The following is a 27,575-nucleotide window of genomic DNA, read 5'->3' as shown; positions in this document are numbered from 1 at the left end:
AAATTTTCGTTGCGTCTTGCAACCTTTTCAATAGTCTTGATTCTGTCCGTTATTTACAAGACGCAACGAAAATTTTAGGAAAATAAAAACAAGAAATAAGTGGAAATTTTACCGGTGAGTGTGTTACATTATAAGGCACAAAAAGAAAATGACTCTCCCCCGACATAACAAAATATGCTTCAACACACGAACTCATATAAAGAATCTTGCAAACCAAATTCAAAAACAAAACACTAAAACTATTTACACTATATATTTTGATCCTTTTTTTTTTTGCGGCGAGGGATGAGGGTTGTTTTTTAAATCAGTTTTGATCAGTTTCTTCTTAATATACAGCTTGCAATTATTTAGACCAGTAAAATGGTAAATATTACTCCATAAAGGTTTATGTGGCTATTTATTCAAGGGCTCGATAAACACCTGAAACTATTTTGAGTATTAAGGGTACTGAACTGAATCTGGAAGAGCACGTTAATTTAAGGCTAAAACTCTAATTTCCAACCAAATATTGGTGCAATAACTTGTATTCGCTAAACGCACATTTCACTTTAAATATTTCAACTATATCAATACGACCGAATAATTTTTATTGCTCTTATTAATTTTGGTTAAGTGTTTTAATTAAATTCCTTTATTTCTTATTTTTTAAAAAGCAGTAAGGACACATAAAAAAAATTAAGGAATTGTTTTTAAATCAAGAATTCTTTTATTAATTATACTTCTAAGTTTTATTTTAGAAATTTACATGATGTAGGGTGGGTTAATCAATTAACAACGATTTCATGAAGGGAGTCAATGATATAGGAGGTTTATCGATCCACGATTTAGACCTTCGATTTTTTTACATAAATGTTAATATTATGCTTAATTTTAGATCTTTTCGGTTTTGAACGGCAGTTTTTTCTAGCGGTGTCATATGAAATTGTCACCCATAATTATGACCCTAGTATCGATCTATTGCAATTCAATCTGTTTTAGGGTTAGGGTTAGGGGTGGGGGGAAGGGTATCTTTTGGTCTTCACAAATGTAAATAAACCCAATCTGTTTCTTAAACGAGGGACATATTCATACGGCACAGAATGTTTTTTTACCTGAATAGACGTCATTGATTGGTTGAAATTGCAGAAATTGAAGAAAAAAAACAACAAATATCTTACAAACCATAGAATTTTCTCAATAAAGCCAAGAGAAAAAGATGTTTTATAAACACATTCTACCAGTATACGAAGTTTAAAAGTGTTTAGTTACGTGGAAATTATTTTAAAAGACTGCCGTTCAAACCGAAAAGATCCCTTCTAAATTTTATTTTAGAAATTTACATGATGAAGGGTGGGTTAATGAATTAACAACGATTTCATGAAGGGAGTCAATGATATAGGAAGGTTGTCGATCCACGATTTAGACCTTCCATTTTTTTTACATAAATGTTAATGTTATGCTTATTTTTTTTTTCGGATTATACGATTATATTTATACAATAATCCACAAATATTCATTCCAGACCGACAAACTGGATTTAAATAACATTTAGCAAATAAAATTGAACGGGTTAAATATCTTTCAAAACGTCTTTTTCACATGAAATGGACTTTGCATTTTTTCTTTCGTTTTACCAGTGAAGCTTTGTGCTTTATTCTTCTATTCCTTAAATAGAAAGAAAAAATGTAGAATAAACATAGAGGAACAGCATGTACGTAGATTAGTGGTTGTAAGAAGCTCGTAACTGAAAATTTGCCTTTTTTCTTTTTTTTCATTTTATTACTGGGGACTTTTTTTCTATTTCTGTCTTCCTTTTATAAAAATGCCCCACGAATCTCCAGAATGTTTCTTTTAATTAGCCGGTGTTATGTCTAGACATGTAGAAATAAAGCTTGCCGTTAACAACAAACATTTTGCCAAGAATGTTACATAGGACCACGTATCATCGCCACGATGCTTTTAAACCAAGACCGGTTTGTAGCTAGTATTTATATTTAACAGAAATATAGAAAATTCTGTATGCATATACACATGTATAAATTGTTTGTATAAGTAAATTATGGATGTATGCTCGTATCTATGAATGAATATTTGCTTTTATTTCTGTGTGCTTTATGGGCTGGAGAATACTTGGTGTATTGTCACTTCAGTACCAGACAACATTTTATCACATAATTAACTCAAGCAGCTAACTTCTTAAACCATCTTCTGACTAATACAGACTATTACCGCCGAGGGTGAGATGATAGCATACATTTAATTAAACCATCATAAGCTCATATCAACACATTGCATTAAATGATGTTTAATTAGTTTTTAATTAGTTTTTGAAAACAAAGTGACAAATCCCAAGCATAGAATTCCTAATATTGAAATTACTATCATCATCGACATCATCATCATCTCTATATATATATAAAATTCTTTGTCTGTCTGTCTATTCCCTATGCATTCTCAAACGGCTCCACCAAATCAAATCAAATTTCACAATTTGACCCCGCGAGTGTCAACATGTAATTTTATTTTCATTTCAATTAAAATAACATAACATTTTAACTAAAATAATCTTTCTATAGTAAAGGACATTTTATACTATGACGACACATTGTGTATATGAGTGTGTATGTGTCTGTGAGTGTGTGTTTGCGCGTTCGTTACGTACGACATAGTAAAGGACATCTTATACCACCACTACCACCACCACGACACATTTTGCATATGAGTGTCTGTTAGTGTGTGTGTCTGTGCGTTGGATATGTACGAGATAGTAAAGAACATTTTATACCACGACGACGATGACGGCACATTTTGTGTATGAGTGTATGTGTCTGTGAGTGTGTTTATTTGCACGTTCGTTACGTAAATGTATGTCTGTGTGTGTTAGTGTATGTGTGTGTGAGTGCGTGATTATCAATTACTCTGATGTAAACTGGCTATGTGAAAGAGCTATACTGGCTCCAACGAATGAAATGATTGATAAACTTAATCATGAACTTCAAAAGTTAACAGACATATAAGAAATAACTTTTCCATCAATTCACAAAGCAGTCGATCAAGATCAAGCTGTTTAATACCCTGTTGAATTTCTGAGCACGCTTAAAACCACTGGGATGCCACCGCATAACTTGACACTAAAGCTGGATGACCCTATTATGTTACTTAGGAATCTTGACCCACCTCGACTGTGTAATGGAACTCGCTTAATTGTTACTTCCATGAAGCCCCATATCCTACAGGTAACAATCATAACAAAGAAGAAAATGTCTTTATTCCAAAATTTCCTCTCATACCTACATATGTTTCATTAGAATTTAAGAGGCTTAAGTTTTGGTATTTCAATTAACAAATCTCGGGGTCAATTCCTCAAGGTAGTTGGACTTCATCTCCTAACTACATGCTTCTCCCACGACCAACTCTATGTTGGTTACTCACGAGCTGGAAGCAGCAACAATTTATTTATTTGGACACCAACAAAAAATTACACAATGGATATTGTTTACCCTGTGGTGCTTCAATACTGACAAATTTTCAGTTCTAATTTCTATTATCATTACAATTTGGATATTTTGAAATGAAACATAGATAGTTTGAAATAATTATGAGAAAAAATATATTTCTTCATATTTATTGCTTACTAATCTGAATAAGAACAGCAGTAACCCGGAAAGCACATAAGGAAGCACATTCCAGGATAAGTATCATATACAAACAAGCTGGGAAGATTGTCTAGGAAAGATACATATTTATATATCGAACTATTATTCTCTTACACACATTACATTTCAAAGTGTACTTTATTTAGCATGGATGTTTCCCTGAGGCTTGGTAACAATACGTTTCCTCAAATCTCAAGAACCTGTCTTAGGATTCTTGTAGAATACAAGATAGTACTTTCCAGCGAGTTGACAATATATGTTTCAGATCCAATATCCATTAGTCGCTTGGGAAACAGTTTGGGTGTTCCGCCAAGTGCATCATTGATCACAGAACCAACTATCATCTCAGTCTTCCACCATCTCTTCATATCTCTAGACCCTAATAATTCTCAATTTTTGGTGTATCCACTTTATGTGGAGTTTTTTTTTTGTTGTTTTTTTGTGAGTGTGTGCTTTGGTTTTTGTTTTTGTTTTTATCTTTACAATCATATCTGGTCACTTTGCCTCAATTGTTGATTCGCCGAATCGAATTCTGCAAAAGGTTTGCATTTTATAAAGTGAAGACGGTTTTATGCTAATATATGGGCGTTGATTCCAAACATGACATCAGTTTTTATCAAATACGTTCACATTAATTGCTAAGTACCACAGACCAAAACTGTGAAATTACTTTTTTTTTTATACTTTGGGAAAATTGCCGTTGGTTTGTTTCAAACAATTCTATTCATTTAAAACTGAAGAAGTATCTGCAAGACATTTTATGAAGACAGTCAAATTAGTTTCTAACAAAGTCTATGCGCAATAACTGTCTTTTTGATATATTACAGTGAAACAATCAGAAAACAAAACTGTAAAGTAATTTGGCTGAAAACCTACGCCCCAAATGAAGTATGTGGTGCAATATAGTTCAAGAAAACGTTTTCCAGATTAACTCCCTAAAACACAGAGTAACTGGAAGAGGTTTTTAACATAGAAAAAGTAACAATTTATAGTTAATACGAGCAAAACGCCCCCCTCCCCCGGCCCAATGGACAGTGCTGAGTTGTCAAACATTTAAGCCAAATTTTCTCAAAACAACTTGTCCGACCGTCCCGTAGGCCTCCCCTTTGAGAAACACCGATTTAACCTAAATTTGAGACACCGTGCATTTTTCTCGTGTACGCGTAGTATTGATCGCAACAGCTGATGTACTTGCGTGTACAAATGCACGTTCCCACGGTTTTATCGATCGCATTCTCACCTGCAATCGATTTTTGTAATGTTTTCAAGACTTATAAACGCCCTGATACCGTCGGTATCTACATATCAAATTTGAGCGCAATCGGATGGAGGATACCCGAGATCCTAGAAGACACACACACAGACAGACAGAATATATTTTGTATAATAGATTAGTTGGGAAAGGCTGTAAAGTAGATACATTGATTCTCACGAAGAACGGCTTGTACACTTTGAAACGTAAAGGGTGTAAGGGAATAGTTCGACATGTAGATATGTATATTTCCTAGACAATCTCCCCTGCTTGTTTGTATGTGATACTTATCAAGGTATGTGCTTCCTTATGTGTTTCAACATTAGTTTGTACCTTCTGGCACTCAAGCCCAGAGCAAAAGGAGTTTTATACTGTACTGCACGGTTGTCTGCCATCATTAAGTTAAACAGGCAATCTAATAATATAGCTACTATTAAAGGGTGTTGGAAGTACAAGTTCATTTCAGACATTATTATATTTTTGGATCCTTTGCAGCAGCAAAACAGTGGCAACTTATTACAGATTTTGTTAGAAGAGCATATTTCACTCATTTTTTGGAATGAAATTGGGCAATCAAGACACATTATACTACCTTAAATGTTTTCCGAACTTGTGTCGTAAATCTGAGGCAGAGGATCAAAGGTTAAAGAAGGAGAATTTGCGTTAATGCGCCAATGTTGAGTCAATGAGTTTGTCAGAATACTGACTAGAGATTCTCTAGGTCAAATATAGCACTACACTATGTCTATAGTCAACTAATCCATTTGACAGATGTTTCATTAGCTTGCAGCGCTGGTTTCATTATAAGTTTCACTTGATGAGGGAGGAACTTTACCAAATTGGATTTTCTATAAAAACAAAGTCTGCAGATGGTATAGCAACCACCCAGAGGTATATATAAAAAAACACAAAATTATATTATGAAAACTCGTAATTACTCTTTTACTCTTTTACTCTTTTACTTGTTTCAGTCATTTGACTGCGGCCATACTGGAGCACCGCCTTTAGTCGAGCAAATCGACCCCGGGACTTATTCTTTGTAAGCCCAGTACTTATTCTATCGGTTTCTTTTTGCCGAACCGCTAAGTGACGGGGACGTAAACACACCAGCATCGGTTGTCAAGCAATGCTAGGGGGACAAACACAAACACACAAACACACACATACATATATATATATATATATATATATATATATATTATATATATATATATATATATATATATATATATATATATATATATTATATATATATATTTATACGACAGGCTTCTTTCAGTTTCCGTCTACCAAATCCACTCACAAGGCATTGGTCGGCCCGGGGCTATAGCAGAGACACTTGCCCAAGATGCCACGCAGTGGGACTGAACCCGGAACCATGAGGCTGGTTAGCAAGCTGCTTTGCATATGTTATTTCTTAGCTCCAATGGCATGAAATGTTTTGGAACTCGTTGTTTAAATAGAACGTTATCGATATTCGGACACATTTGAAAGTTGTGGAGGTGATTAAAACATATCAATTTCTAAGTTCAATTCTTGTCTAACCAGACATTTCTTTTCAATTCCTTCAGATTATCTTTAACTTGCTTCGGTCATTAGATTGCAACCATGAAGAATTTTTAGTCGAATGAATCGAGCCCGATACTATTTTTTGTAAAGCCTGGTACTTATTCAATCAGTCTTTTTTTACTGGGGACGTAAACACACCAACAATGGTTGTCAAGCTGTGGTTGGGGACCAACAGACATAAAGATACATACACACACAGGTGTATATACGACGGGCTGCTTTCAGTTTCCACCGACGAAGTCCACTCACAAAGCTTTGGTCAACCCGAGGCTATAGAAGTAGGAACTTGCCCAAGGTACCACGCAGCGGAACTGAACCCGGAACCATGTGGTTAGAAAGCAAGCTTCTTACAACATGTAGCAATATCGTTCTCTCATTGCTATCTTCACTGTTTGAGAGAGTATTAAGAATAATCTCGTTCGAGATTACAAACATCTTCGGCTAGTTCAACATTGTTGTAAACACTAATTCGATTGGCTGACACGTGGTCTCTACTACGTTCGCACCGCTGGTTATCACGTGACGCGATTTGCCTCCGCTTATTTTCGCGCCATAGTTCCAAGCAGCCAATCACAGCTTTCCATTTCTGAAGTTCATTTGGAGCCACATAAACCTTATAAAACAAGGGTTCTCAGACAAGTATTCGTCTTAGGTTTCAAGTCCTTCTCAGGGCTAACCTCTGACCACACAGAGCATACTCGACCATGTTCCAGTTTCGAAAGGCAGATGACTACCATTAATACAAGATGTTACAGATACCTCTCATACTGTTAGTGTAAAAATATCACCACGAAAAGAACGGTTACAGGATATCTATAACTAGAGAAAAATAACCAAGCAGAATATATAATGAAGACGCAGCAAAAACCAAGCGACAGACACAACTCATCGCCGAACATCGAAGGTTTAATTTGTACACAAGACAACTACAGATTCAACTATAGCGGTTAGGTGAAAATATCACCACGGGGAAAACGGCTACAGTTAATATATCTGGAAGTATATTCATATCAAGAGAAAGATAAACACAACGAGTGATTCAATTAATCTCAACTACGAGACGCAACATCTTGATATGGAACTCTTACACTGTACCTCATAAACGGTAAATCAATTATCTGTTCTTGAGTTCTAGTTCTTCTAAGAACTACCTTAAGCCATCTGTTACTAGCTGTTGCCAGGCTGATACCAACAACATGAACTGTGAACCAAATTCCATCGTCATTTCACTGGTCAGTACCTTTTACACCTCACGAACACACAGACACAAAAACATGCTAACACTTACAAACTTCCAACATCAAGCATGATTGTAAATTATGTAAAATAAATAATGTATATATCTCAAAATGAAATCTCGTTGTCATTCCACTTATGTGTTTTGCCGCTGCATGTAAAACTGGTCAGTAAAGACTCATTAAGAATGGGATCGCGTGCGACTGTGTCTCTTATACGATACGACCGTATGTGATCCTATTTTTATAAACACAACTACACCTGCACCAGTTAGATAAGTACCGGCAAAATAACAGAGTCGTCACAATTGTTTACACCCACTTCTTTTCTGAGTTCAAATGTTATCAGGATGAATTTTCCACTTTACATAATTGTAGAACTGAGAAAATAAGTTCAAGCCTTTCCCTCGTCACGAAAACTCTGCTTTCCGAATTCCACAATTAGAGAAATTGTAAATAATGACTACTAGTTTTGAAATACGGCTTGTTACTCTTTCATTACGAAAACTCGAGTAAAATTTAGCAATCTTACAAATTAATATCATGATACTTACGTATGTAGTTTTTAAAAATATTTATTTATTTATTTATCAGAAATAATGTAATTTTCCGTCTGCATTCTTTGTAGATTTTTCATGCTTCGCCGCCCTACCAATTCAGTTCTTTAAATTTATTTGTTTTTCTCCTACAAACATTTTTATTTTCACTGCTCTCAACATTTTTGTTAACAGCTACATACTCTTTTCACTAACTCCCTGCCTATATTTTGTTCATTGCTTTAAACATTCTTACCAACACCTGATTGCTCCCTTCTCCGCCTCTCAAACTTGTTTGTGCATTCAACTAACCTTGTTTTCCATCGCTATCAGCATTTTTGCCAAAACCTATCCGTTCCTATCTCTGTCCTTTTCTTTATTTGTAGGATAACCAATTCAACTGATATTGTTTTTCATTGCTTTCAACTAACTTGCTGATACTTACGGCTCACTTCCCTCTTCTTCAGTTTGTGCATCAATTCAATTGGCATGGGTCTCTTGCTACTAACTTCAATCACAGTACTTCTTTAATCATACATATCCCACCCTTCAATATCATCTGACGTTGAACAGGAGGAGATTTCCTATGATGCTTAATATGCAACGGCCCCTGGTTGTATGGATCAACGATCAAGCTGAATGATGGTCATTCAAGAGAAAACTGAAAGTTTATGTGACGATCTGTAGAAAATGTAAGGTGAGACTTGAGGCTTAGTTGAACGGTTTAAGAATTGCTCGAATGTTCACAATAATAAAATTGCTATCGCTGATATGTAGACAACTATTAATTATCCTGGGGAGATGAAGAAAGTTATTGCCGAAGGAGAACAAGTGTACAGTGTTAATGAAACTGGGCTTTGCTAGAAGCGCATACAAAACAAGGGTATGTCACTGGATCATAAGATCTATAACAGTCACTGAAAGTTTGCAAATTTTCTTGCTTATTTTCTGCTCTAAACTATGTTATAATCATTCTGTGTGAATTATGCACTCCTTGTTCAGTAGCATCTGGAATTAGGGTGGCAGTTTTATTGCAAGTTTGTAAGTTATATGCCCTGGAATGTACACTATCAGGCTTCTCACTAGCATATAAATATTATTTGCACATTTGCAGGAATGTTTTCCGCTTCCGTTTCTACCTGCACTAATAAATAAGACTGTAGATGACTATTTCCGGTAGGTGTCAAAGCTGAATATCATTTCCGAAATATTTCTTTGAGAACTCGGTTAGCAATATTCCTATGCACTCTTTCGATGCGTTGCCTTATCTGTTCTTATTGATCAAAGATGTAAGTTTGTAAGCTTGGATATACATGGAAACCTATTTTTCAATACATACATACATACATACATACATACATACATACATACATACATACATACATACATACATACACGCGCGTGCGCATTGTTATGCTGAAAGTTCACGGTTTGAAATTTATCACTTTGTTTTGTATTGTCTGGTAGTGAAATGATGTACACCAAGTATTTGCCAGTCACAACACACAGAAATAAACGATACTATGCAGTCATAGACACGAGCTTGCATCCATAATTTACCTACACGAACAATTTATACATGTGTATATGTAAAGAGGATCTTCTATATTTCTGTTAAATATAAATACTAGCCACAGCCAGTCTGAGTTTGAAAGCATCGTAGTGATGCCTCGAGGTCCTATCTAATATTGTTGGTACAATGCTTCGAACAAGTAATAATTCGAGCGAGCTAGGTCTGGATTAAATATATCATATCATATTATATTACATTAGATGTGTGTGTGTGTGTGTGTGTGTGCATGTATTACTGCCAGATTTTATCAATATAATAATCTGCTTGTTCGTTTGCCCGTTATACTTTAGTTAGTTAGAGGGGTGTGAGTGGAGTGAGTGAGAGGTGGAGTAAAAGTGTGTGTGTGAGAGAGAGAGAGAGAGGTAAGGAGTGTGAGTAGAGAAGGAAGAAGTGAGGAAGAAGTGGAGAATGGGCAATGATAAAGTCAAATGCGTCACGGAGTTAGCTGAAGAGAGCGGCGAAGAGCGAAAGAAAAAGACAGTGAGAGAAAAGAGGGAGAGAGAAGCGTTAACGACGTGCTGTAGGGTGAGGAGGGAAAGATAAAGAGAAAGAGATATGTTTACGATACAATATTTAGCAGAGGGTAATGTTCTGGTGGTGACGTTAAAGAAAGGCAAATATAGAAAGATGGGCAGGAGAGGCAGTTACATTAAGAAAGAGATAGAGAGAGTTAGTGGAAGTGAAATGTGAAAAGAAAGAGAGAAATGTTAAAGACATGAAGATGGGAATTACATAGTTAAAAAGTTTGTTGAAGAGGTGGAGAGAAAGGGGGGTAAATTTTAAAATATAATATATTATTGTGACTGAAATAAATAAAAATAAAAATAAAATGCAAATCAATTTTTCTTTCTTAAATAGCTTCTCTTAATCTTTTTCGTTCTGTGGAATTTCCATGGGTCCCACGAGTATATATATTACAACAGTGTCAGTACCAAGCAGTGTTTAAGTATAAGCGAACTTAGGTTAGTTGAAATCTGTTTGTGACATATTTCAATTGCTAAAGACAAATTCACTGCAGTTACCATGGAGAAAATTTTTTCTCTTATGATAAAAAGGTGTAAAAACACCATGCCTGTCCGGTGTTGCCTCCTATCGGATTCCCAGGCGCGTTTCTAGCTCATTAGCTGTTATCAATGGGAAATAGCGAAGAGAGACAACTCTGGACAGACTTAATTAAAGGCATAGCTTTAACTAAAACACAGTCAACAATATTGACCAAGTTGTGCCATTAGACCGGCAGGTCAGAAAAAATTACAGCAAGGATTTAATGAATGAAAACTGAATAGTGTATTAAAAGAATGACTGGAGAAATTTTAGCGCTGTTCATAAAATAGTCAAGAGTATATTAACCACCTAATTTTAGCTTTTATGGAGGAAACTGGCAGAAAAGTGCAGGAAAATATTTTGAAATGTAGTGAAATTCGATCAAGAAAATAGCAGCATTACTACATTCACTACTCTTAGCATCATAGCACCGATACCATAATTATTATGTTGAGCACTTGCCCTATTCTGAAGATACCGATCACATGGTTTTTACCAGATTCATACTATTCTTATGACATGCTATGTCTCAATACCATACAGAGTTTGTTCCCTTGATAATTTTCTGATAAATGGATTTTTTTTTTATTTTGCAGAAATGCATTTTGAAAGTTTATATATTACAATTATATTGATAAAATTTAGAAAAGTGAAAATTGGAGCGGGCGGAATGTTTTGGTTTCTTCTCCTCGACCCGACTGCCATTTACCGTAACATTAGCATTTTTCTGCTTTTGCATTTTTTTTCTGATTTATATATCTGGAATATCAACATTACGTAATGTTGAAAACATATTTCTGCCAAAAACCATTTAAAAATATACATTTTAAAGAGTTATGAGAAAGAAGGTCGGGACGGGGTGGCAAATGATCTGAAACTCCCGAAATGGAAATTTTTCAAAATTTTATCAAAGCGATGCTCCAGCATGGCCGCAGTCAAATGACTGAAACAAGTAAAAGAATAAAAGAATAACTGGCATATACACCCACAAAAACGTATATCTGTAAAATTCCATTAAAAGAGTAACATTTTTCAGTGGCGTAACGAGAGCGTGTGCCGCTCGAGCAGCCCGTGAAGTGTCACTCCACCATCTAGGCCTCCTGGCTTATACAGCAGATCCAAAAGTGTCGCCCAGGGCGGACCACCACCACCCTCCATCCGCTATGCTTCTGATTTTTCAAAAAGTTACGCAGAAACGAAGTCGGTGGTAGGAATAAGCATGTTAAACGTTCTGAGAACTCTTTATTTGTCTAAATTGTTTATTTTCAACTAAATATATAAACTCAATATGACAATTTATTTCCTGTCTTGTCATTTCATATTTTGATCCGGGTTCTGATAACGAAGAAATAGGTAATTATATAATGCAACTTCTTTTACAAAAGAAAAAATATAGATTTTTATTTCAAAAAGTTATTCAAAATATTCAAACCCTTTCTTAAAGATTAAACATGTAAGACATGTTGATTTTGGTTCAATTACAAGTAAAATTACTCAACAGCGCAAATATTATAAGCTTTCGCTTCCGTAATGTTTGCTTTATTTCTAAGGTCAATAAAAGATCAAGCTCAAATTGAGACTATTTTTCTATGCGAGATTCAACCTGTTAGGTGTGTTCTGAACATAAAATTAGAAAATAGTGATAAAAACTCTAAATCGAAAACAAATATTTTGACAAGCTTCAACTAGAAAGGAAAAAGTAGCGCTAATATTAACGGGTTAACAAAGAATATTATTGAGGTAATCCCTAGAATCTGAGGTGGTCTACGTCGGTTAGAGTCATTTTAGTAGAAACAAAAATGTTTTCCTGGTTTGGTTTGAGAACGAAAATAGTCATATCTACATTAAATATTGAGAGAAACACAATGTCAATAGATGAATAATAATCTCAAACAAAACCCCATGAACTTAGGAACAATAGTGTTTCTGTCTTCCTAAATAAGGCAAGCTTATTATCGAAACTAATTGTCTTGTGGCCACTGATATACCTTTGCCTCCTATATTGTATATGTGTGTGTGTATGTACGCGCGTGTATGTTTGGCTTATGTACACACACATACAAACAACTGATCTATTGCTCTTACTCTGTTCTTGATAGCTAAGAAATATATTGTTTCAAATATTGATATGCATTGTTGCCTTCTTTCTGTATAATACAAATAACACAGTGACATATTTCGGAATGGTTACATCCACTAACGTCTCTGATCTCCCATATTAATCAACCAATTTTGCTTACCAATAAATAATGTATCCTTCAAAACGCTTGACCTGGTTTTCAGATTTATTAATTTCAGGTATCTTTCTTACTTGACTGATCTGTTCCAGTCTCTCAAGAACTGCTTCAAAATCTATTCTAAACCAATTAGTTATAATCACATGAAACAGAACATTATTATGGTCCTGAACATAGATCGCATGGCACATGCTGCCTGAAAATTTATTACACTTAATGTTTTGCTTGTTTGCTTGTTTTCGTGGTTTCTGAATAGTTTCTAAATATAAGAAAATATTCTCTCATCATTTCCATTTTTTATACGTTACTTTGGGAAGGAAGTTCAGTTCGCATAATCTTTTAAGGCCTCCCAGACTGGTAAGATTGAAACAAAATAATTTGATGGTAAACAGAGGCAGTAGCTGTGCAGTCTAAATACATTATCATCCAAGATCAACGATAGCGCTCGAGACGGTTTTCTGTAAAACTTCAGGTCAGAAAATAACTTGGTATGATTTAATGATAATTTATTTCTAGACAAAACTTATACTGTCTGCTACACTTCACGTTTATAACTATATAACACTTCTTTAATCTTGAGAACTTTTTTTCTTCCTAGTTTACCTTTTAGTATCAATTGTCTTCCATAGAGAGCATCTTATTTAAACATTTCCCTCAAAACTTTTTGTTGCTGTGGGATTTTAAATAACTCTCTATGTATGTATAAGTTAAACAGTTGACGATTAAGTTAAACTGTCACCTATTGTATGAGGGAGAGATCTCACTCTTGGGTAAATAAATAGTCAAATATTACCGCAATATTTCAAAGGTATTTCTCGGGTAAGCTAAAGAAATAAAGGCTATATGAAAATCCTCCCGACGTGTTACTAATCCGTAAGAGCTATAACAACAAAAGTAGGACTTACATCGTCTGAGAAAAAAGAATAGTGGTTATAGCAGGAAAACTTAGACATAAGCTACTTTCATTTACAGTCTTTTGAAGGTAAATCCTTCTAGGATTTTTCTGATTACTCCCCGTTGTTTTTGTAAATGTCGTTTCATAGAAGTCTCTCGAAAATAAAGTATTTATTTTAATTTCGTGTATATTTTAATGTTCTGCATTGGAATAGTCGAACCATGAAACAAATTTCTGGTAGAAGGTAAAATAAAGAATACCAACTGAATAGATTTAATTTTAATCAAAAGTTAAAATATAATAAAGAAGAAATAAGATATAATAACTTCGAATGAATATACTTAAAAGAACCAAGAATATATAAAACAATGGCAAACACCGCAAGAGCAATGTACGTAAAGACAATTACAAACATGAAATGAATAAGCTTAAATTTAGTTATTCCTTTGTAGTTAAAAAAAAAAAGACCATCACCACCAAAATCTGCCTTAGATATTTGAATTGACTTCCAAATTTCATTACTTTCTTTTGTTCGATCGACTTTGCTCGTTGTAAAGAAGGCAGTGGTGTAGCGTAAAGTGTGCCAGGATGTGTGGATTGTGCATAAAAAGCATGTTTGCCGCAGTCGAAAATATGTTACGTTTAAAAGGGGCGGCCAAAACCCATGTTGCACCACTAGAAGAAGGCAACTCTTCTTGCTTTGGTTGTATTACAATGCAGCAGTTCAAATATCTACTGTTAATGCGCGATTTTATAAAGATTTCAGTATTACTAGTTAATGGCCATTATACAAGATAGGAGAATGATACTACTGTTTTTCTACAATTGGGAAACCATATATATATTGTGGATTTGCTTCAGTTAATTCTGTTTCATAAACATATGTATCATTATTGTTCTGTCGAATAAATAGGCTAAATAGAATTTTATCAGATGAAAACCAAGCCGCTAATGTGTTGCTATTGGGAGGGCGCCATTTAAAACTTTCAAAAACTGTACACTTTGTAGCAAGGCGGAGTAGGGACCTTATTGTGGATAGTGCATCAGGAAGTACCGCCTTAGGAAACAGTACTTCTTGATGAGAATCAATGAGGTTATGTTTTAAAGAGTAATTTAACAGGTTTCCAGATAATCTTATAGTGTCCTTAAAATCGATCGTTGCCATATGGGTGTAGTTTTGTACGTAGCAACTCTCCATTTACTTAAATTATCTTTTACATTCTTTACAAGTAACAGTATTTCGCGATTAAAATGGATATATCATTTAGTACCACTCAACGTGAATATTTGATACCGACTCTTTAGAAAACTTTTCAAAACTCATACTTGGATTAGGTTTTCCGAAATGAAACTGAGAATTCATTAATGACCACAATGAAATACTTGCGAATTAATGAAGATACCAATGGCTCTTTGAAATGAAATTCTAAGATAGGTTGAGTAATGGTGACTAAAGTACCTTCTAGTGGACAAAGGAACTGAGGTATAAGTTCTGCATACAATTGATGAGAAGAGCAATTCAAACACTAAGACACTTGATAGGTTAAGAAAATTTGACCAAAAAGGATTTTTAAGAGACGAAACAATTGAGGCATAAGATCAATATGCAGTCGACAAAAAAAATTCTTTTAACGTTATCACTAAAGAAAAGATTTTTAGATTGCACAAAATGAACCATTCTCATAATTTCTGGTGGGCACAGCCTTTCGTGTATTTCATATAATTTGCCAAAGCAGATGCAGAGAAAGCATGCATTAATGCATATGACACAATATTGTCTTTTATGGAATAACTAGCACTATAACCCGGCAACGCCGGGTCATAGTGCTAGTGCATGCATATACAGCTGCGTGCGTGCACACATACACGCGAGTACTGTCCAAATCTCCGACCAATCACATACAGCTAGCTGGCATTCAATTGGCGTATCAAGTTTTGGGCATTTTGATTGGGTTTTGGATAGAAAATTCACCAAAAATCACTTCTATTGATTTTTTAATGGCCTTGCGGAGTGACTGGGAAAATGTAAAGATGTGCACGACCACCCTTGGACGGTTTTAAATGACCATAGAAAGTGCGAGCCCTCTAACTGAAAAATTGTGGATTTGTATAAAGGACACACACGCAGACATTTTGCCGTTTATATATAGAGAGATATTTAATGGCGTAAGAAAAAGATGCCTGTATCTTGGTATTTATTGGAGTGCGATTTCTGATATCAAAGATGAAGATAATTGGACGTTCATCAGCGATGATAGTGAAATTGCGTCCAACAAGAACATGAATCCATTTCCGAACAGATTCCATAACTGCACTCGTTTCTTTTTCTATGGTTGATTTGCATCTTTTTCTACCAGATAGGGTTATTTGTATATTAATGGTACGTTCCCACCTTTTGCGGCACCTACAGAGAAGCAGCTTCAAGGGCTGAGTTGAAAGGCAGAGAAAGAGAAAACCAAGAGAAAATAAGAGATGGTAATGGTAAATGGTAGTGATCGTGCTAATGATGATGCTTGTTTTCTGTTTGTTGTTGGTAGTCATGTTAATGGTGGAAGTGGCGGCGACGTTGCGCTATGGCAATGGCTTACCCTAAAGAGCATGCATTAAAACATACGGTGTCAACTTTTTAGCTATAAAACCCACGAGTACCCTACTAACATCATCAATGCAACAAACCGTTACAGTTCTCAGTGTGTATGCATGTGTATTTTTATGTGTGTGTGAGAGACAAAAAGAAAGTATGTATGTATGTATGTATAAGTGTGTGCGCGTGTATGTCGATTCATTGGCGTTTCTCTTTTGTTCCTTTTCCTTCCATCTTTCACTGTTACCCCCTCAATTTGCAGTTGTCACAACTTTCTCTACTGTCTTTCTATCCCTCTCTCTCCCTTTCTCTCTCTATCTCCCTTACTCTCTCTCTCTCTCACTCTCTCTCTCTCTCTCACTCTCTCTCTCTCAATCTATCTATTGACCTTGCTTGCAATTCGCCGTCGTCTCTACCATCACAATAACAACAGACAACTAAAGTTCATTCGCGAAAAGTAGCTGTAACTGCAACATTTAATGCGTCACATTTGGTAATGAATTATTGCATTTTATTGCTGTTCCTTTTTCAAATTATTAAAGGGAATTATTAAAGCTATAGATTGATTTTAAACTTAGAAGATTTCTGCTAACAGACTGCTTTTATCTGATAATTTATGGATCTACTTTAAATGATGAACTTATTGATGTTGCACAACCAGTGCATCCATTCTGTAGATGCAAAAGGAGAGTTTGGATTAATTTTAAATCGTGCTGAGTGAAGTAGTTTCTCCTTAGTGAAAATATCGAGTAAAATAAATTGAAGGAAGAAATTTCACGAACTTTGATATATGACAAATTTGGTAAATTTAGCAAATCGAAATAGACTCTGCAAAAGGATTTAATCCAAAGCATTTTTCATTCATTCTCAATATAAAATAACAAAAAATACCCTTACATGAGTTTTACGATGAATACTTGAAAAAAGAGATAGTTTATAATTAATGAATTGCGTTAAATCCAAATAAATACATTCCGATCAAGGCAGTCAATTACTTCATATCCTTCATAGCATTTTCTGAACTGTTTCATATTTCGTAACAAAAGTAAATTTCAAATATAAAATTCTCAATGTAAGCAAGCTGTATATTTCAAGGGATTGTTTTCTTTCTCACACGTCAAACTATGAAAATATCATTGCTTACAAATTAGAAAAATTATCTTTTTCAAGACCACATGAATTCAAATTAAATTTGTCGTCTTAATATGGAACTATTCTCTACTGGATTGATTTAAGCTAGCACTTCAAGATATATGGAAAGTATTTGAAACCTGTCTCTTTTTAATGATAATATTCAGTGCTATTTAATAAAATCAAACCGTCTAATTTTCAGTGTTTGCAGCACTATATCCGAGCTATCCATCATTGTCAAATTGTGTAACATCGAAACTCTCAAATATACTGTATTACTGATTGAAATATGAAAGAAACATTTTTTCGGTTTTATAATCATTCAGAATACATTAAACGGTATTGGTACAATCGTTAGACCGTCGAACAAAATCGCTAAAGTACCTGAGTTAAGACTCTTTACGTTAAAACTCTTTTGGAATTAAATAAAATAAGTACTAGTGAAGTCTTCGACCAATTAAATGTTCCTGTAAAGTATTCTATATATGAATTATAATAATAAAACTAAGGTTTCCGTTTACTTGCTCTGCATAAGACGAGTATTTAAAATGATAAGCTATTCATTTACCTTGTTCGAGTAATATAAAATAAAAGAATATTTTTAAAAAGTTATATTCTTTTTAATTAGTTTCACTTGGCAATATAATCCATCTTTCCGTTTCAAAACTGAGTTTCCCAAACGAACGGAAAATATATACTTCTAGAATTACTGCAGAACATTTATTTAGCAATGAATTAATTTTACTATCTCTATATCTATAAACGGCAAAATCTCTGTGTGTCTGTGTGTCCTTTATACAAATCCACAGTTTTTCACGAAAAGGCTTGCATTTTCTATGGGCTTTCAAAACTGTCTGAGGGTGATCGTGAAGATCTTTTCATTTTCCCCAGTCACTCCAGAAAGCCATTAAGCGATATCAATTAACAAATCACAGGGACAGACACTCTCATTCGCGGGAATACATCTTGGCGAGCCCTGCTTTTCGCATGAGCAACTTTATGATGCCTGCTCCCGCGTTGGAAGTAGGAATGCCTGTTTGTATATGCCCCTGGGGGTAAAACCCGCAATGTTGTTTACAACGAGATTTTGGATAAGCATTTATAAATGCATTGGTATACCAATGCTATCCTCAACAAAAACAATTCTCACATTGTCAGATGTTTATTAAGTTAGGTTCAAGGGCTAGGTCCCTTTTTGTGAAGGCTGTTGGTAAGTTTTGGTAAGTTTCGCCAACGCTACATTCTTCAATGGTCCTTAATCCAATGCAGTCGTCCTCCTCCGGAACAAACCCACTATGCACATCTCCACAGCCAATTTCCTCTACAGCCATGTCATTTAGAACCCTTATGATGGGTTAGTGATAGATCGGGATTAGAAGATGCCTATTAGAGGCTCCCGAGCCCACTTTCGTAAGGTTAGTCTAGGTTTTAGTTGAAGGCTTAGTTGTGTTCTGAACCTAACCTCCTCCATTTCAGTGGATCGGGAGCCTAATTAGCCTTCCGGCGAAAAGGCATACCTATTATTTATACCTTAGTTAACCTTGATGTCTTACGTGCTTCTATGCGTCATGAACTTATAACTATTGACCTCACTGTGTTACTTGCTTCAATGCGTCATACTCATAAAATCACTTTGAATGATTTTTTTGTGCTCTAATTGCTCTGCCTTTTCGCCGGAATCAGCACTTTTCTTCCCACCATTGCTATTCACTCATAGGATGAGGGGGTTAGGTGAGGGGGATGTCAAAAGGGCTGGCATGTGCAACTTGATCACCTCTGCCAGTCAAACTCCCAACCCATGCGTTCTCGTCGCGACACTGATTGCGCAGAACTGGGTTGGGTGTGAAACCAAAACTCAATAAACGAGATTTATGTGTATTTTCAAAATCATGCTATTTTGCGGCCAAATTCGAGTTTTCCGCTTTTCTCTGCTTCCTTTTTTTGTCCGACTAATGGCATGTGCACAATCCCGCTAATTTTCCATGATTATGCCGTTCCAGGTGTGAAAACCGAAGTCCAATGAATATCAATTACTCTCATAAAAAGTTCCAACTAGCTCATAAACAACAAAACTGGCCCGGGCTGAAATGTGATAAGACACTTAGCTCTTGATTTAGTGAGAAATTTTTACTGCGACTCGGCCACGAACAACAAGCACTAGCACTAGACCCGGCAACGGCGGGTCATAGTGCTAGTATGAACTTAAATAGGTAGGATATGATTTTCTTTCATGTGATGATTTTCCAACGGAATCTAATTATTATCTCTTATTATAAAAGGCAGATTTTATCTGCCTCCCTTTGTCAGTTATAGAAATCTACAATATAGGATTTCTTCAATTACAATTTACCTAGCATTTTTAAGAGTAGAATGCATCGGGTCATGCCAGGTCCAGTTTTTAAATTTTAAACTCCAATTAAGCAAAATTTACAGAAAACTCACATTCTGGTGTGTATGTCAAATGCTTTTCTTAATGTGGTTTACACCACACGCAAACGCACACACACAGTGTGCAACGAATAAAATTAAAGTAATTCACTTTCTGTAGTGAGTGACTCTTTCACTCTGCCTCCCACTTCCTCTTTACACACATAGACACGCAAATATATAAATAAAATTGTAAGCTAACGTGCGTGTGTGTGAGTGTGTGCGCGTGTGTGTGAGGGTGCGTGTGTGTGTGTGTGTGCGTGTGCGTGAGTGTGTGACAGGAAAGTTTTTTACGACGAATATAAGACCTATATCCAAGTAGCAGAAAGATCGACCAAAAGTGTATATAGATATTTAAATGTATTTACATATTCATCTATACACAGATGTATGTATAATGTGTGTGTATATATTTCCATAGAGGTAACCTTTCACTCCATACAAAGTTTTTAGGACGAATATAAGATCTAAAGTATATACAAGTAGCAGAAAGATCGCCCAAAAGTGTATATAGATATTTAAATGTATTTATATATTCATCTATACACAGATGTATGTATAATGTGTGTGTATATATTTCTATAGACGTAACCATTCACTCCGCACAAAGTTTTTTAGGACGAAAATAAGATCTAAAGTTATCTCTAAGTAGCACAAAGATCGCCCAAAAGTGTATATAGATATATAAATGTATTTATATATTCATCTATACACACATGTATGTATAATGTGTGTGTATATATTTCCATAGAGGTAACCATTCACTCCATATAAAGTTTTTTTGGACGAAAATAAGATCTAAAGTTATCTCTAAGAAACAGAAAGATCGCCCAAAAGTGTATATAGATATTTAAATGTATTTATATATTCATCTATACACACATGTATGTATAATGTGCGTGTATATATTTCCATAGAGGTAACCATTCAATCCATACAAAGTTTTTTAGGACGAAAATATTTATATATAAAAGAAAGGTTGTGTGTCTGTCTACTCCGATTTAGATTCCTAACTACCCCACATTTTGCGATGCAGTTTAACCAAAACCGGGTATCTTATAGTCGTGATTCATATCGAGCCCTTCTGGGTATTAGCGCGCGTCTACGATGAGTCGATGATTTTACAAATAATTTACCATCATTTTTTTCCATTTTAATGCATTTTTTTTTAATAAAGGGAAGTAACTCTCAAACTTCACACCAATATGCGTGCTCATATGCGACGTAATATCACATCAGCAGCATTTCCTCACATCCTCCTTGCACTTGGCGAAGGCAAAATACCAGGGGATGAAAATGGTAATATTGCCATCGATTCCATTTGTACCATTGTTAAGACGCCTTCTGATCTCAGAGATGCAGTGTTCCCAGATCTACAAGCTAATTATCAGAATATGGATTGGATTGGCAAAAAGGCTATACTGGCCCCGAGGAATAAAACTGTTCACCATATTAATGATGAAATGCTAAAACTCATTCCTGGGGAAGTCTATGTATATCAGTCTATCGATACAACTCCTGACCCAGAGGACGTCATCAACTATCCAATAGAGGTACTCAATTCCTTTGAGCACCCCGGACTACCACCACACTTTCTCAAACTTAAAGTTGGTGCCCCTATAATGCTCATCAGAAATTTGGTTCCCCCAAAACAATGCAATGGCACACGTTTGATCGTTAAGTCCTTATCTCCCACCGTAAACTTATATCAATATTTGCCTGAATAATCATCATAATTCAGTGCAATCATTAACAGTACTTTCAAGCAATTCAGCCCCGAGCAACGCCGGGCAATTCTGCTAGTTACTTATAAATGCTATTTACGTCAATTTTGACATAGCATGCTGTGAAAAGGACATATATGTTAATATGTTAAAAGGACGGACACACACACACACACACACACACCACACACACACACACACACACACACACACACACACACATACATATATATATATGTATATATAACTTGGAAATGGATGCGTGGCGTTCAATCAAATAATAATATAAATAATATATATAGACATATATATATATATATATATGCATATATGGGTACAGGACCTCACCAAAAGTAAACAACATGAAATACGAAAACAAATGAGTTCAATACGCAAACTACGAAAGAAACAAATGGAAAACAGGACAAGTAACATAGAGACAGTTGCTCCCACAAGAACCAAAATTAAATTTGGGATTTATGGGGGGTCAAAGTTTGGAACAAAAAAGGACAGTGGAGACATACAAGAAAACCGAACGAAAACAAACACGGAGGCTGGAAAAATATTTTCTTTGACAAGAGAAAAGACAGAAGAGAGAGATATACGATACGTCTAGTCCTTAAGACAAGCCCTGAAAGAAAAGAAAGATGATCACGTGAAGAAAAGATAGATGGACGGTGGTCACGTGTGAGCAATGAAAGAGAGAGTAAAGAAGGAAGAGGAGAGAGAAATAAATGGAAAACTCATTTCGAGTAAACGACCCTCCATGTTTGTTTGCGTTCGGTTTTCTTGTATGTCTCTACTATCCTGTTTTTGTTCCCAACTTTGGCCCTCCATAAATCCCAAATTTTATTTTGGTACTTGTGGGAGCAACTATCTTCGAAGACTCATATTGTCGTTCAATGCTCAAAATGAGGAGTAGATAGACAGCCGACAACTGATGATGGGTCGTTCTTTATGTTACTTGTCCTGTTTTCCATTTGTCTCTCTCGTTGTTTGCGCATTGAACTCATTTATTTTCATATTTCGTGTTGTTTACTTTTGGTGACGTCCTGTGCACATATACAAAGAGGGACAAAAATTCAAAATCAAATCTGACTTTACTTGTGCTTCAGAAAACCTGATTTATGTTATAAGATGCTCGGCCTGCCACCAAAACTACATAGGGTCCACGGGATTATCGCTCAAACGCAGATGCACTCTGCATCGACATTTATAGACATTTATAAGCGTGTTAGAGTTTTGTATATATATATATATATGTTTTTTTTATGCAATAAAAATTATAGAACAATTATTCCTTCAATATTGTAGTCATTATAAGGCGGCGAGCTGGCAGAAACGTTAGCACGCCGCTACGTTCTGAGTTCAAATTCCGCCGAGGTAGACTTTGCCTTTCATCCTTTTGGGATCGATTAAATAAGTACCACTGGGGTCGATATAATCGACTTAATCCGTTTGTCTGTCCTTGTTTGTCCTCTCTGTGGGTAGTAGAGAAATAGGTATTTCGTCTGCCGTTACGTTCTGAGTTCAAATTCTGCCGAGGTCGACTTTGCCTTTTATCCTTTCGGGGTCGATAAATTAAGCACCAGTTACGCATTGGGGTCGATATAATCGACTTAATCCGTTTGTCGGTCCTTGTTTGTCCCCTTTATGTTTTGCCCCTTGTGGGTAATAAAGAAATAAAAAACGTTAGCACACCGGATGAAATGCTTAGCAGTATTTCGTCTATCTTTACGTTCTGAATTCAAATTCCGCCGAGGTCGACTTTGCCTTTCATCCTTTCGATAAACTAAGTACCAGTTGCGTACTGGAGCCGATCTAATCGACTGGCCCTCTCTCCAAAAATTTCGGGCCTTGTGCCTAGAGTAGAAACGAATATTGTAGTCATTATGTTCTGTGTCCATCTATAAATTATACTCCTTTTACAAGATAGAGGAGAACGAACAATACCAATGCCTTCTACAGGTTCTTCAAGACTGTTGAGATTTATGCAGCTTATGTTACTTAAAAATCTGTAGACTAGAATCCGTAAGGAAAACTTGTAAGGGAAGGGAATTCCAGATGGTTGTAGTAATTGTGAGAAATGGTTAGTGCAAGACCAAGATGGCACATATTAAGGTAGGTAGAAGGAGAAAAGATAAGCAGGACGAGTGGGCTTATAATATGGTATGTAGCGAGTTAATTCAGAATAGAAGCCATTGTCGTAGCGATTGAAGAAGTAGAGAGAAGAAAAAGCGTAAGTTAGTGAATGATGGAATGAGTTAGTGATGAAATTTTTGTCAATTAGCAGAATAACGTTCTTTTAGATTCACTGTGGGATATGTTAGCGTGTGTATTCCAGTGTGGGTAGTGCTTAATCTTTGTAGAAGGCTGAAATATATTAGCTCTAAACAGGAGTCAGAATCTTTGTAATGCAGTTGTGAACTACGTTGTTTGGGATTTCCATGTCAGATGATTAGAAACTGATGTCTAACATTATACCAACGTTGAAAGATTTTGTAGCGCGTTACTTATAACTAGAAAGTGTAAGATACAAAACTGTTTTCTTGTTACGAGTAATGATTGGATGTTTGTGGTGCTAAGACATTGTCAAAAGCTTCGGTGGTGTCAATTACAATGACATTACTTTCGCCGAAGTTCTCAAGAACGAATGACCTCTATTGAGTAACACAAGAAAGCAAGTTTCCAGTAGATTTGGATTCATGGAATCTGTAAAGCTGGTTACTGTGGAGGAATGGTGATTTCAAGATAATAAAGAAGGTGATTGTTAACAATTGTTACCGTAATCATGATGTTGCCAGTGGTTACAATATGTTGGTAGTTTGTAGAGTCAGAAAGACTGTTTGGGGGGGGGGGGTTAGGGAATAGTGAAAGGACACATTATAGCGTGTTCCCAAAGATAAGATAAACACATGTAGAAAGAGAAACAGTGATTAAAGAATTTCGTGACGGTAGCAGCTGGATCTGGAGTTCACAGTTTGAGGATGCTGAAAGGAATGCTGGGGCCAATCACCTTATTGGGTTGGAGCGATTGGAATATGTGTTGTTTATCCCAAACCAATCCTGATCGAGCAGACTCATTATCAAAGACTTTCCTACTTTTACATTCCTGGACATTTTCAGAGATGGTATATCTAAGACTACATTATCTTATGTGCCTCTCATTTTTAAGATGGTGAAATTCGACTAAAGGGAAATTTAACCTCTATTTCATGTAGGTTGAAAGATTGTGTAGATACTTCTTTGTTGGGCCGAGGAGTTTTCGCCATCGGCGATTATGTAAACGTAGTTATGAAACTGGGGCGTGAAAACGGAGAGTTGTAGAAGAATTTTGTTGAGCGGATCCTGGGTAGACTTGAAACCGAAGCAAGCAGCAACTATGGAATTTTCAGCCGCTGGTTGAACCTTCTTAATTAGGAATTCTGTAAAGATAGTAAATTATCCCAAGAAGGCTTAATTTCAAGTTGAGAGGCGAGATAGTTTGCCAACTATTTTCCAAAATGTCTTGCCTACGAAATTGAATTATATACTCTTTTACTCTTTTACTCTTTTACTCTTTTACTTGCTTCAGTCATTTGACTGCGGCCATGCTGGAGCACCACCTTTAGTCGAGCAAATCGACCCCGGGACTTACTCTTTTGTAAGCCCAGTACTTATTCTATCAGTCTCTTTTGCCGAACCGCTAAGTGACGGGGACGTAAACACACCAGCATCGGTTGTCAAGCAATGCTAGGGGGACAAACACAGACACACACATACATATATATATATATACACATATTTACGACGGGCTTCTTTCAGTTTCCGTCTACCAAATCCACTCACAAGGCATATAGCAGAAGACACTTGCCCAAGATGTCACGCAGTGGGACTGAACCCGGAACCATGTGGTTGGTTAGCAAGCTACTTACCACACAGCCACTCCTGCGCCTATATGTAGTATATATATATATATATATAAAAGATCAAATGTAACTATTCCTAATTCTCAAATATGTTTCGAAATCCAGTTGAAACCATTTTACTTGCTTACACCATTAATTCTTGTGAGGAAGGCATGGCTGTTACAATACTTATTTGTGTTTATATGCACAAAATAAATACACTTAAAGAAGAACCAAAAGAAACACTATTGTGAAAGAAAACATAATCCTATTGGTTCGTATATCGTGCCCCAAAGTATACAACAATGTTTCTCAATTGGAAAACTTTATAGACAAAGTGTATCGTACAAAGAAAGCCTATAAATATTCTTATATCATATGAGAGATAATGGTTTCTGATTTAGGCACAAGGTCAGCAGTTTTGAGAGGAAGGGACTAGGTAATACTTTCGACTGTAGTACTTGACGAGTAATTTATTTTATTGACCCTGAAAGGATGAAAGGTAAAGCTGACCCTCCCGAGATTTGAACTCAGAACGTAAAGAGCTGGTGGAAATACAAGGAACATTTCTGGCGTTGTAAACGGTTTTACCAGCTCACCTCGGAATATCAAAATAGTCGAGCACCTGACTAAATTTATCTTAATTCTTAGTTCGTCGTTATGTTCTGAACTCAATTCCCACAGGTGCTGACTGCTTGTAGTTCATTCAGAAGACTAAAATCAGTCGGCAGAAATATGGTAATATATGGTACTAAGTGCCAAGAATATACTAAAAAAAAATTTCATGTACTGGCGTCGATTTAATCGGCTGTATTCCACTTTTTAATATGTGTTGTGTGCTAATGTACAAAACTATATTCTGGATACGACTGATTTGTAAAAATTATAGAGGCGTTGCAATAAATATTGGAATCTTTAGTTCCATCCCTCTACATACTGATTACAATTCCTACAGAAATTTCTCTCTCTCTCTCTCTCATAAAGGATTGATAGATTTAACACTAATGACAATGATTCGGACGCTTATATATATATATATATATATATATATTATATATATATATATATATATATATATATATATATATATATATATATATATAATATATATATATATATATATATATATTATATAGGAAAAAAGCAACAAGAATGGATTAAAATCTCGGTACAATTGTTTCGTACGAGGACATCTTTAATAAGCTACAAAAAATGCAGTAAATACAGATGGCTCGTACTCGTCAGCCGAAAAAACATCAGAGAATTCCCAAACATCAAAAGGGGTAGATACAAAAGAGGGTGTAAGATTAACTGCATTGAAGATTTTAATCCATTCTTGTACCGAGATTTTAATCCATTCTTGTTGCTTTTTTCCTATTTGTAATCACCCCACTTGTCGTATGGTTAACACCATATAGATTTCCGGTGCATCCTAGTTAAGGACCATATTCATGTGAATTCATTAGAATTCACTTGAATCTCAATTACTTAAACCGTATATATATATATATATATATATATATATATATATATATATATATAAACGGCAGTTTGTCTGTGTGTGTTTTTGTGTGTCTGTTTGGTTGTACCCTCACCCTGACCACGGTTTTCTACCGATTCTGATGAAACTTAACACACACATAGCCCAATGTCATAATCAAAACTAACGCAGAGAAAATTTTGAAAAGTTCCCCCAGTTCTGAAAAAAATCGATAAATTTGACATGGGGTCGAGAATCAGAAACACAAACCACAGACTGTCTAGGGGACGCAACTCGACCTTTTTAACTCTCAAAAAAAATTTACCATAATTTTTTTTCCATTTTTTGGCTATAACTCTCTAAAAA

At 35.5% G+C, this 27,575-nt stretch overlaps 1 protein-coding gene across 1 annotated transcript in view; it reads right to left on the bottom strand.

Moving 5' to 3' along the window:
• LOC118762384 overlaps positions 1 to 27,575 on the bottom strand; it is a 48,645-nt gene that overhangs the window by 17,567 nt on the left and 3,503 nt on the right. The window lies entirely within an intron of this gene.

This window comes from Octopus sinensis, linkage group LG1, assembly GCF_006345805.1.
Source record: "Octopus sinensis linkage group LG1, ASM634580v1, whole genome shotgun sequence".
Classification (NCBI taxonomy): Eukaryota; Metazoa; Mollusca; class Cephalopoda; order Octopoda; family Octopodidae; genus Octopus; species Octopus sinensis.
This window is presented reverse-complemented; position numbering and strand designations above follow the sequence as displayed.